Consider the following 12,191-nt stretch of genomic DNA (forward strand, 5'->3'; position numbering starts at 1 on the left):
AGTAAATTTTTGCCCTATGTCCTTCTTTATACTAAGTCATGTAATATATAGTATCCTCTGTGAATGAACATCTATGTGTTTTTCGGATCTTCAGACAATATACCCAAATCTATTTCCATAGAATCTAGGCTCTATTTAACTTGCACTGTGCTCCCAAGCAAGTCAATTACCTTGTTAGGAAGTCAATTTCCTCATCAATACCTTGCAGAAAATAATGCTTCCCTGGTAGTGTTATCATTATCTTTAAATAAGACAGTGAATGGGACAGCATTTTCTATATTATAAATACTTCACAGTTCCACGTAAGCTCTCACAGCTATTATAACTGTATTAAGATATATGTTGCATCCATTAGACCAGTGCAATATTAAAAACCTAAAAACAAGAGCTTTGTTTCTTTATTTGAGTTCAAATCCCAATTTACCACTCATTAGATGTGAATTATTCAGCAATTTATATAACTTCTCTGACTTAATTACCTAACATGTAAAATAAAATAAATACCTAGTGGATAAGACTGTTGTAAAAAACAAATGAAGTAAATAAAATAGCTTAGCATATTAAGAAGTATTCAAAAAGCATTACTATTATTGCTTTTATTATTTTTAATATAGCAATAATTTTAAAAAAAATCCAAATGTTTTATTAGAGGATCTACTATGCCACTTAGCATAAATCCTTAACTGATTTTAAATATATTTTATATTAGGTAGATAACATTTCAATCACCATTAGCAAATCTTATTAATTTTTTAATTTTTAAAATTTTTTACTTTTTCTTTTTCTTTTCTTTTTTCTTTCTTTTTTTTTTTTTTGAGACAGAGTCTCATTCTGTCACCTAGGCTGGAGTTTAATGGCACAATCTCAGTTCACTGCAACCTCTGCCTCCCAGGTTCAAGAATTTCTTGTGCTTCAGCCTTCCAAGTAGCTGGGATTACAGGTGTGCACCACGACCAAAACCAGCTAATTTTTTTTTTTTTTTTTTTTTTTTTAAGTGGAGAAAGGGTTTCACTATGTTGGCCAAGCTGATCTCGAACTCCCAACCTCCCAACCTCAGGTGATTTGTCCATCTCAGCTTCCCAAAGTGCTGGAATTATAGACATGAGCCACCACATCCAACCTTCTTATTAATTTTAATAACTAATAATTTGCCTGTGGTTCTTTTGAATGTTCTGTGTAAACATCGTGTCATTTGACAACAAAGGCAGTTTGTTTTTTTATGTTCTTATAACTTTTATATGTTTTCTTGTCATATTACATTGGCTAAAATAATGCTTATTGAATATAATCAATAAAGATGCTTATAAGCATCCTTGAGTTTTTCTGATTTTGAAGAAAATGGTTTAAATATTCCAGAGTTAGAAATAAAATTAGTTATTGATTCTTAATAATCTTTTCAATTTAAGTTCATTCTTTTGTATTTCTAATTACAGTTGTTTTTCACATAAAATCCATACAAAGAAGTTTAGTAGCTAAAAATATTATTTGATAGTATATTTAAAAACACACACACAAACACATACACTTAACAATAATATAAAGTAAATCAACACATTGTACATGTAAAGTCTTGCAGCTATACATTCTCTTAAATGTTGATAATATGAGAATATAAATGATTGTATGAGTTTTAGCTGCTTATGAATTATTAGGAATTGATAATTTTGGACTCATTGTCATACAAATTTCATAACATTAATCGATGGCTAAAACAAGACTATTTTACTGATGGAATCTGGTACAAAAAATGGCTTATTTTTCCAAGTTTCTAAGAATACTCTCGGTAGAGCAGAAATTGTTATTCAGAATGAATAACAGCAGTATTAATCTGCTTAGCTATTATGCAATTCCATTATGAAATTATGGAATATAAGTCTGGATTGCAGAGCTTCTTTATATTTCAGGTACAATCTTAGCAACAGTTTATAGAAGTAAAGAAATTCCTTATTCTGAGAGACTGCAATATTTTTCTAATAAATGCTTTCATCTTAAATACACAAAAAACAAGGAAGATTCTGTTATTTTTCTCAATCTCACAAACAATAAAAACAACATTCTTTTGACTCTATACTGTCTTATCACTTTATTCTGTTACTTTTGACAGCAAAACTTCTTGGAAAAGTTTATCTCACTTTCTTCAAATTCTTTTTTTCCAATCATCTCTTAATTTGTTTCTAATCAATCTCTCCTCTGAACCTCAGCAATAAAATTGTTATTTTCAAAGTTGTTAATTATGACCATATCACTAAATTCCAGGTCAGTTCTCAATCTTCATTTAACTCATAAAATGACCCACTGATTTCTTTTTTTGACACCTCAATTTCTTCCTTTTCACTTTCTTCACTTGGATTTTAGAACTCCACATCTACAATTATCTTTTTCTTACATCTCCAGTCACTTTTTTCTGTCCTCCTTTCTTACTGATCTTTTGAAGTAAAATAAGTTCTTGGCACTTTTCCTTCTCTATCTTCAAACACTATGCTTGATCTCATAAAGTCTCAGAGCTTTAAATACTATATAATATGCTCTTAATTCCAAAATGCATCCACAGTGGTCTGCCCCTACATATCATACCCATATATTCAATGCCATGCCAAGGATGAAGGAAAAGTGGTGTAGGGTGGTATAATTTGCAGAGAATATATTAAGTCTGATTAAAAGTGGGTCTGCTTTATATGATCACCATGGCAATTCTAGCATAGGCCATTGTTAAATATGTCTCTAACAAAAAGTTTTCCATTGATCTAAGATCTAAACAACAATTTGCACACTTGATGGATGCTCCCATTACACTATAATTGATGTGCCATGGTTTATAGCCAGCTACCTACCAGACCTCACCATATGAATATTTACTGAAAATTAATCACAACATGCCTAAAACTTAATTGTTTTCCCCCAAATTTAATTTACTCTATCTTTAAACTTTTTCATTTCTACTGGAAGGCAACCAATTGAGGCCAAAAAACTGGAGTCATCTGGGACACTTCTGTTTTTCCCACCATGGTCACTGAATTGAGTAGGAAATTCTGTTATTCCTCTACTGGGTTGGGTGTGCCTTACCTGAATGGCAGAGATCTTTACATGTTTCATTTTGTATTTTTTCTTCAGATATATCATAAGCTCAGTAAAATTTTTTAAACAAATCAATAAAATATCTATGAAAAGATTTTGTCATTGTCACTTTTAAAAATTTTCAATCCTTAGCAATTATTCTACCACATTTTGAGCAATCTGTGCTACTATTTGTATTTTTTAACAGTTTCATGTAGCTACTATCTTCTTCTTTGAAAAGTGACTTGCCAAAACCACCTATTTTTTTAACATGTTTTGCCAAGTTAAGGATTTCAAATATTGGCTTGTTTCCTCCACTGCTATATCTAACATCCCTTTAACAGTGTCTCACATGGAAAAATAATATCATACACTTTCATGAGTTAATTAAATATTGTATATTTGCTGGATAAGACAGATATATAAAAATTTGTAAAACAGAACATCAGGAGATAAATGTTAAGGTGATTTTAACATGATTTTAAGAATGAAGACATATTAACGGTGTCACTCATGAAAAGCTTAACAGAGATAATAGCCCATGACTTGGGTCTTGGAAATATCTTAACCTGTTGAAAATAGGCCATCAAAGTTGTGGTAACAGCAAAAGTTCCTCATGGTGGCTATTAGTTGGCACATTGCAGAGTAGCAAGTCCTGAAGTTTTGCTGATAACAAGAAGAAGCATGGAAGAGAATGGGAGAAAATATTTTACAGAAAATATTTTACATGTGATAATTAGAAACTCAGTATCACTCAGAGATGTGTGTGTATATGTATAAATATGTATGAATATGTATATATGTGTGTGTATACATATATATATCCATGAAGGAAGCATTTTGAAATTATTTTAGGATGAAATTGAGAAATTAGAAGGTTGTGATGAAGACACCAAGTAAAGAGCACTGTGCCAATGAAGGTGATACGGACTGGTAACAATAATTTTGGAACTGAACATTTTTACAATATTGATACTGTGCATGGTCTAAATCCAGATCACTAGTTCAGACATTTCTCATTAACTAAGACTGTTACTTTTGGTTGGGTACAATGGTGTGCACCTATAGTCCTAGCTACTCGGGAGGTTGAGGCAAGAGTATTTCTTGAGCCCAGAAGTTCAAGGCTGTAGTGCAACATAATCACTACTGTGAATAGTCAATTTCCAGCCTGGATAATATAGTGAGACCCTGTCTCTTATTAAGAAAATAATGATTTTAAATTGTGCATTGTGCTGTCATACAGCCACTTCCAATTTCATAAATCCAAAACAAGACATTATTTTTTGCTCAAATCTATTTTTATGGCTGTATTTCTAAGTCTTGTGAATGACCCAAAGAGTTATTCAATTAGTTGAAACAGAAATCTAGAACTCTGTGGATTATTTTTTCTCTCTCTCACTCAGCATATAATGAATCAATCAAAAAGACCTACACGTTTCATCTCATGTCTTCTTAATATGTTCCTTTATCTTCATCTTCCTGTAACTGTCTATTCTCAATCCTCACTTTAATTGAGCAAGGAGATACACTTGCTTCCTGTTTTACCTGTCCTAAAACCATATTTATAAGTGTTATCAAAGCTTCATTATAAAAAAAATGCTTTGACTTTCTGACTTAAATTCTTATGCTGGTTTCCCACTGCTTCTAGGTAGAATGTCAATCTCCTTTATATGATATTCCAGCTCATTCATGGAAATAATAATAAATCTAGCACTAATAGTAATGATACTGATAATAGTTATAATGAACACTAACTGGAATGCTTAGTATGTGTCAGGCATTTTATATAGTGTATTTTATGCATTTTATATAGTGTAGTTCCTTCTACTCTTTGCATAATTCTAAAAAGTGCATGATATTGTTATCACCTGATTTTATAGAAAAGGAGAGTGAGGAACAGAGTGCCAAAGTAGCATATCCAAAATCACAAAACAAGAAAGTGGCAGAGCTGAAGTACAAATCCAGATTGTACATTTCTCCCAATTATTTCCTGGATGCTTTACCTTAGTTCACATCCCCCAGCCACATTCAAACTTTGTTTCAACTATACAGGAATATTTAAGAGTTCCTAAAGCATTGTTTTATGTGGTGTAATAGTCAGATTGCTATTTTCCTGTACTTTTTAGCAGACTGTGAGCCCATTGAGGACAGAGGCTGTGTTTTACACTTCCTTCTCTCATCCAATCTCAGCAAAGCACTTTACATATTACGAATGTTTGATTTAATTATGTTCATGTAGAGTCAGTTCTGCTGTAACTGACAATTTAAGTATCACATAAATTTCATGCTTGTTTATGGGCAATTTTGTTCTTGAGAAACACTAGTTGGACATAGAAAACCATCTTTAAAAGAAGCAAGTGATATTAGACTCTGCAAAATGCACATATCTCACACTCCCACCAGCTATCTTAATTCTCTGTGTGTATTATGAGCCAGCTTCTACCAAATTTGGTGTCATAAGTTTCCATTTCAGATAAATCTCATTTCAGATAAGTCTGTTACCACTTCACAATAATTCCCAAGCTGCAACCTTTGCAATGCCCATTTCCACAAACACTTTCAGGTCTCTCTCAAGATAAAATGTCATATTTATTGTAGTATTTACATATTTTCACACAAATAAAATGTGTAGAACTGTTTTGCCGTTTTTATTAGGTTCCTATCTCTTTTTATATGTGTTACTGATAAAGTATTTGAATGTTGTGTCTCAACCCTACTTTCCTCATAAGCCCTATAGCTTTTATTGTGCCAAGTTTTCAGAGAATAGTGAGGCTTCAGAACACATATTTCTCATTATAGCAGAACGAACTGTACTTGAACAAATTAAAGTAAGGCTGAAACTCCCCTAATTGTCATCTAGGGCTGAATAGCATTCTCTCAAAATTCGTATGTTGAAGCCCTAACCCCTAGTACCTCAGCATGTGATTTCATTTGGAGATAAAGGATTTAAAGAGGTGATTAAATGAAAATAAGGTCATTAGCATGGACTCTAATTTAATATGACTAATGTCCTTATAAGGAGATGAAATTTGAACACAGGGAGGGGACATCACGTATACACAAGCACAGAAGATAGGCCATATGAGAACACGTAAGAAGGCAGCAGTCTGCAAGCCAATTAGAGTGACATCAGGAGAAACCAAACCTACTGACACCTTGATCTTGGAGTTCTTAGCTTCCAGAAGTGTGAGAGTATAAATGACTATTAATTAAGCCACTCAATCTGTTGTACTTTATTGCAGCACTGCTAGAAGACAGTTACATCAACTATTTTCTATGCAGCTTTCAAGACTGAGCTTAGGCATATATCTATTGCTTACTTGAAACACAAACCTCATCCTGAATGGGTATTTTTATCCCAAACTACCCCTGGCTTCATGCCAGTATATCTTTTAATTTTTTTGTCAAATGTTGTTATAATAATTTCTACTTTCTCTATTTGGTATAGGTAATACATTCTATAGATCAATTCAGTGTATAGACCAAATAGAGAAAGTATAAATTATTATAACATTTGAAAAAAGCTTTTTAACTCTGTGCCAACAACTTCAAATATGACATTTGTAACATTGTAGACTCTGAATATATCACTGTTAAATATATTGTGGCATAACATCAAAAGAATTTTTCAATGGATTTAATGAAGAAAACCAAGAAGTAATGCATTGTATGTGAATACAGTGTTGAGATGGGACATATCTGTAGCTGTCCATGGTTCAGATTATCAATTCTATTTCCTTTGTGGCTACATTATTCCTGTTCTGTCCATGTTCCCCTGCACCATAGTTAATGACAAATCACTCAAGATTTCTAGTGTGGATGAAAGAGAAAATGATAGTACTATTGAAAAAAAAAGAGTGGAGGTATGGAGAAAAATTACAACCAAGTTTTTAACATATGAATATCAATCAATATCACTGTATAGCATAATGATTGGATATCCATCATCTATTGAGGGAGCAATTTCTACCTATCTCTCAGGAAATTAGCTCATGCTGAATAAGAGTAACCTTCGACAGAAATGCTATTGCTTTGCCAAACACTATGATTGCTGCAACGAAGGAAAGGAGAATGTTTAGCGCCTAACAATTGAAAGGTAAACATAGTAACTGCAGTAACATAACTATAGCATTTACATACATGTAGGAAGGATGATAACTAATAATAATATTTAACTTTTTTTGAGATGGAATCTCGCTCTGCTGCCCAGGCTGCAGTGCAATGGTGTAATCTCTGCTCATTGCAACCTCTGCTACAGCATCCCGAGTACCTGGGATTACAAGCGCCTGTCACCACACCTGGCTAATGTTTGTATTTTTAGTAGAGACGGGGTTTCAACATGTTGGCCAGGCTGGTCTCAAACTCCTGACGTCAGGTGATCCACCTGTCTTGGCCTCCCAAAGTGCTGGGATTACAGGCATGAGCCACTGTGCCCAGTCCAAGTGCCGCTGCTTATGATACCACTCTAGTTCACTATGCCATTGTTGCTTCTAAATGTCTATGAGCTTTACCTCCTGTATAATTCATTTGTCAACTCCCATGCTGTGTTTTACACTTTCCCAGTCAGGCTACAAACACATTGTATTCAGATATTTCAACTGCTTTTCAAAATAAATTCTCTTTGTACCTTATAGTGAAATTGGACATATTTCTGGATTGATAAATTCTGGAATAATTTAATAAAAATGTTAATATTATTGAGGTAGTCTACCAAATGCCAGACACCATGCCACAACATGAATTTTTTTTCTTATGCCTTCTTCAAAAACCCATTGATAGTAGGTGTTGTTGTTGTTGGGGTATGTGTGCTTGTAATGGGTAAAATAGCAAACCTAGGTTAGATATTTATTTTTTATCCAAAAGCAAACCTTTCCGACTTTTTTATTCTCACCATTTTGCCAATTCGAGGTCTTGTAGATTACCATAGTTACTTTAGGCAGGGCTGCTTGAACTATCTTGATAGCATAAACAAAATGTCAGTTGGGCTAGACTCATTTTCTCTCACCTGGCCCAGCTCCAGGAGCTCATTGATTTCTGTAATTAAATGAGTTGGAAGTAAATCCCAGGCCTGTGCTGCACGTTAGTCAGTTTGTCATTGGTGCTGAGGCCTGAATCTTAATAAGCTATTGAATGTGATTTTGTGCCAGAGAGGCAAGGTGTTAACAGTCTTCCTGGTGCTCCCAAACCATGTAGCAATCTGGGGTTATAATTGCTTCATGCAGGACAAAATGCAGAGGAGTTAGAATGGCATTAGCTTCAAGTAAAATAGCATACTTCAGAAGGTGCTTAACTGATAGAATACAAAATTTGTCTTTTTTTCCTTTTACATAAATACAACTTGGTGGATGAAATATTCTTTTGCCTTTCTAAGTGGAATATGAAATTTTAGGCTTTCAGTTTGATTGGGACAGTAGTAAGTATATAAACTAAGAAAAGCAAACAGTAAGCATTTTAATTAATTTTCAAGTTGATGAAGGCCATGCTAACTCAACAAATGCTGTATCATTTTTTGTTTGATTTCTTTGAGTCATGTCTTAAAAATATATTATTTTCAAATTTACTTAGAGAAGCAAAATAAAAAATATATCATACATGTAATGTCTAACATATATGACTAGAAAAAATAAAAACATGTATGTTCGATACTTTTTTTTTGAGATGAAGTCTCGCTCTGCCACCAGGCTGGAGTGCAGTGGCGGAATCTCGGCTCACTGCATCTTCCTCCTCCAGGTTCAAGTGATTCTTCCGCCTCAGCCTCCTTAGTAGCTGGGACTACAAGCGCACATCACTATGCCCGGCTAATTCTTTGGTATTTTTAGTAGGGACAGGGTTTCACCATGTTGGCCAGGATGGTCTCAATCTCTTGACCTCGTGATCAGCCCGCCTCGGCCTCCCAAAGTGCTGGGATTACAGGCATGAGCCACCGCGCCTGGCCTGTCTGATACATTTTTATTTTGTTATATGTGTCTGATGTGATTTCACATATATGTAAAATATGTATTCTTATATATGATATATATGATGTATCTTTATATGATGTAGCTGCATCTCTATATTATCTCACAGAATATGGTAGCTAGAAAAATGATCTCATCCAGCTTTTGCAAAACACTTACTTAGAAGAAATTACACAAAAAGTTACAGGTTGAAATTTGTAATTTCACTAATTGTAATTGAGAAATTACAAAAGTAGAAATTTGGAGAGTTTTTTTGGAAGGCAAAACTTTAAAATCTAAATACATTTTAAGAAAAGCCTGATTAAGAAAAAAATAAATAAATAAAACAAGGCTCTTACTTGCAAGTAGTGGAATCCTAAATCTTCAGAATTTTCTATTTGCTTGTGAGAATGAAAAAATACAGGTTCAAATTTTTATTAATGCTGTACAAATTTTTATATCATTTAACCTGCAAAGTCCAATTTAGAAATATATTCTGAGAAATAATATAAAAACTTCAAGAAGAATGTATGTAAAATAAGTTTCTAATAGTGTTTATGAGAGTAAGGGAAATTGAAACTTAAAATCCAACAAAATAATCAATTAAATACTTATAGCATGCCTATAAAATAAAATACCATGAAAGCATTAAGAATAAAAGTGTACTGTTGTTGACATATATTTTAATATACACTAGGGAGTAAAAACAAGTTATAAACGTATATAGATGTATATAGATAAGCATTATATAAATAATGTAGGGTTTTTTTTTTTTTTTTTTTTTTTTGAGACGGAGTTTCGCTCTTGTTACCCAGGCTGGAGTGCAATGGCGCGATCTCGGCTCACCGCAACCTCCGCCTCCTGGGTTCAGGCAATTCTCCTGCCTCAGCCTCCTGAGTAGCTGGGATTACAGGTACACGCCACCATGCCCAGCTAATTTTTTGTATTTTTAGTAGAAACGGGGTTTCACCATGTTGACCAGGATGGTCTCGATCTCTTGACCTCGTGATCCACCTGCCTTGGCCTCCCAAAGTGCTGGGATTACAGGCGTGAGCCACTGCGCCTGGCCCAATAATGTAGTTTTATACACACATATACATATGTCATGTTTGCTTTATATTTCTATGTGTATGATTATGAACGTGTATGATTTATGTGTATGATTATGAATAAAATATATTTGGAAATGTATACAACACTGTCTCTAATAGCAGCATTATGGATGGTTTTATTTCACTTAACTCCATTTTTTTCATATTTTCAAAATGAGCATTTATTTCTTGTGTAATTAAAAGTAACTTTCAAAACTCATATTTTAATGTTATTCTATATAAAACTAAAAATGCAGTAATTTCTTTACCAAGGATATGAACAGCAAATTGAATAGAATTCATTAAATATTTATTATAACTTGAACATTTTACTAGGAACTCTAGAATACAAAAAGAAATAGAAGACCTAAACAGCATTATATTTTCTAAACATAAAGCTTTGACAGTTCTTTGCTTAAACATGCAAAATGCTGCCTATACCAACTGACTGAAGTAAAAATGTCAGTCTGGCATTGAAAGACTTTATAAAACAATACTGAATGTGACTCTAACAATCTCCCCCAACAAAAACAGCTAAAATTGAAGAAACAACAAATAGAACTAGAAATAACTGATTTAGTTTCTCAAATTAAAAGCTATATACACATACACTTATACACATATGAATATATGTATGTATAGCCAGAGTCACTGTACACACATGCACACACACATATATGTATACATACATATATACATATTTGTGTGTATAGTTTTTTTTTTTTTTTGAGACAGTTTCACTCTTGTTGCCCAGGTTGGAGTGCAGTGGCACAATCTCAGCTCACTGCAACCTTCGCCTCCCGGGTTTAAGCAATTATCGTGCCTCAGCTTCCCGAGTAGATGGGATTACAGGCACCTGCCACCATGCCCGGCTAATTTTTTGTATTTTTACTAGATACGGGGTTTCATCATGTTGACCAGGCTGGTCTCAAACTCCTGACCTCAGGTGATCCACTCACCTCGGCCTTCCACAGTTCTGGGATTACAGGTGTGAGCTACCACGCCTAGCCTTGTATGTGTAGTTTTTAGCATACTATACAAACTATACAGGCATAGACACATATAAACACACAAATATATGTATATATACACATATATATATGTGACTGTGTGTATGTCTGTGTGTGTGTGTGTGTGTGTGTGTGTGTGTGTGTGTGTGTGTGTACCATAGGCCCTCATTATTTGTAGTTTCTGAATACAGAACTCAATATAAAAGGCTGACCATAAGAAACTTCAGATCTGTGGATTTTGGTATATGAGGGGTCCTGAAACCATTCCCTTGTGGATACCAAGGGGTAACTGTATATTTTATATAATACACAAACATACATATATACATTTTCTCAATTACTGTGTATGTCACGAGAATTGCATGTGATACATACCCATGACTTCAAAGAATTGGCAATCAAGTTGAAAAAAATGAGGTAAACTCTGATTTCTGAATGATAGTGAGCTAGAATAAATGGGCAGGGGCAGACTTTGCTCATGGTAATTCCTGCTAAACAGGCTAGGCAAATGGGGATCAAACCTAGTGTTTGTCCACTGATGACTGCATTCTTTCTTAGATGGTGTCCTGTAGATGCTCTGAGGGAATACATTCTAGGTAAACATATCCATAGCTTTTTGACTCCCATAAAGCCTGTTGAGGAGTAGACCGTCAGTGTGTCATTTCTCACTGGTTGCTTTTAAGATCTTTTCTGTGTCTTTTACTGTTTCAGAGTTTCATTATAATAGATTTAAATATGCTATATTTTTTAACTCTGTGTATATGGATTCCAGAATATTTATTCTCATGTCTTACAATCTCTAATTGTTCATTTAGCTATATCTAATTTACTGATTAGCCCACCAGGTTTCTAATTTTAGAAACTATGTAAATCATCTCTAGAAATTCTATTTGATACTCATTCAAATTCAGCTTCTTTTTGTTGGTTGTAGTTGTTAATAGTTTGGCGTTTTTGAGCCTTCAGTTTCTTCAATAATTTTAAACATACTTAAGTAATTGTTAATATCTGATAATTATACTATGTAAAGTGATCAGGGGTCAGATATTGCTATTTAGTCTATAGACACTCAAACAGTAGATTCTTTCCTATTATGTTTTTAT

The sequence above is a fragment of the Aotus nancymaae genome, unplaced genomic scaffold (genome assembly GCF_030222135.1).
Source record: "Aotus nancymaae isolate 86718 unplaced genomic scaffold, 86718_ANA_hifiasm-v0.15.2.pri h1tg000020l, whole genome shotgun sequence".
NCBI lineage: Eukaryota > Metazoa > Chordata > Mammalia > Primates > Aotidae > Aotus > Aotus nancymaae.